The following is a 1,015-nucleotide window of genomic DNA, read 5'->3' as shown; positions in this document are numbered from 1 at the left end:
AAGTTCACAGTTCACATATTGCTGAAGCCTGGTTTGGAGAATTTTGAGCATTACTTTACTAACGTGTGAGATGAGTGCAATTGTGTGGTAGTTTGAGCATTCTTTGGCATTGCCTTTCTTTGGGATTGGAATGAAAACTGACCCTTTCCAGTCCTGAGGCCACTGCTGAGTTTTCCAAATTTGCTGGCATATTGAGTGCAGCACTTTCACAGCATCATCTTTCAGGATTTGAAAATAGCTCAACTGGAATTCCATCACCTCCACTAGCTTTGTTCAGAGTGATGCTTTGGTAAGGCCCACTTGACTTCACATTCCAGAATGTCCGGCTCTAGATCAGTGATCACACCCCCGTGATTATCTTGGTCGTGAAGATCTTTTTTGTACAGTTCTTCTGTGTATTCTTCCCATCTGTTCTTAATATCTTCTACTTCTGTTAGTTCCATACCATTTGTGTCCTTTATTGAGCCCATCTTTGCATGAAATGTTCCTTTGGTATCTCTGATTTTCTTGAAGAGATCTCTAGTCTTTCTCATTCTGTTGTTTTCCTCTATTTCTTTGCATTGATCCCATACTAATATTCGTTCATTTCCTTTTTCTTCTTTCTGTGAAATGAGATTTTTTTTAAGCTTTTGAAGAAGGCATTAACTTCTTACCAGAACTGAAGAGCTTTCTTTTTATGTTAGCTTAAATATATATGGGTTCTTCTGCTGTATCTGATGACTTTCTATACTGGGTTTTCATTTTAAATCACCTCAGAATATGTTCTAATTTCCCCTGTGAAGTATTCTTTGCCTCCTCAAGCCCTTCAGAATGTGCTCTTTAATTTTCAGCACATTCAGTTCAATTCAGTCGCTCAGTCATGTCCGACTCTTTGAGACCCCATGAATTGCAGCACACTTGGCCTCCCTTTCCATCACTAACTCCCGGAGTTCACTCAAACTCACATCCATCGAGTTGGTGATGCCATCCAGCCATCTCATCCTCTGTTGTACCCTTTTCCTCATGCCCCCAATCC

The sequence above is a fragment of the Bison bison genome, unplaced genomic scaffold, assembly GCF_000754665.1.
Source record: "Bison bison bison isolate TAMUID 2011002044 unplaced genomic scaffold, Bison_UMD1.0 scf7180017864368, whole genome shotgun sequence".
Lineage (NCBI taxonomy): Eukaryota > Metazoa > Chordata > Mammalia > Artiodactyla > Bovidae > Bison > Bison bison.
This window is presented reverse-complemented; position numbering follows the sequence as displayed.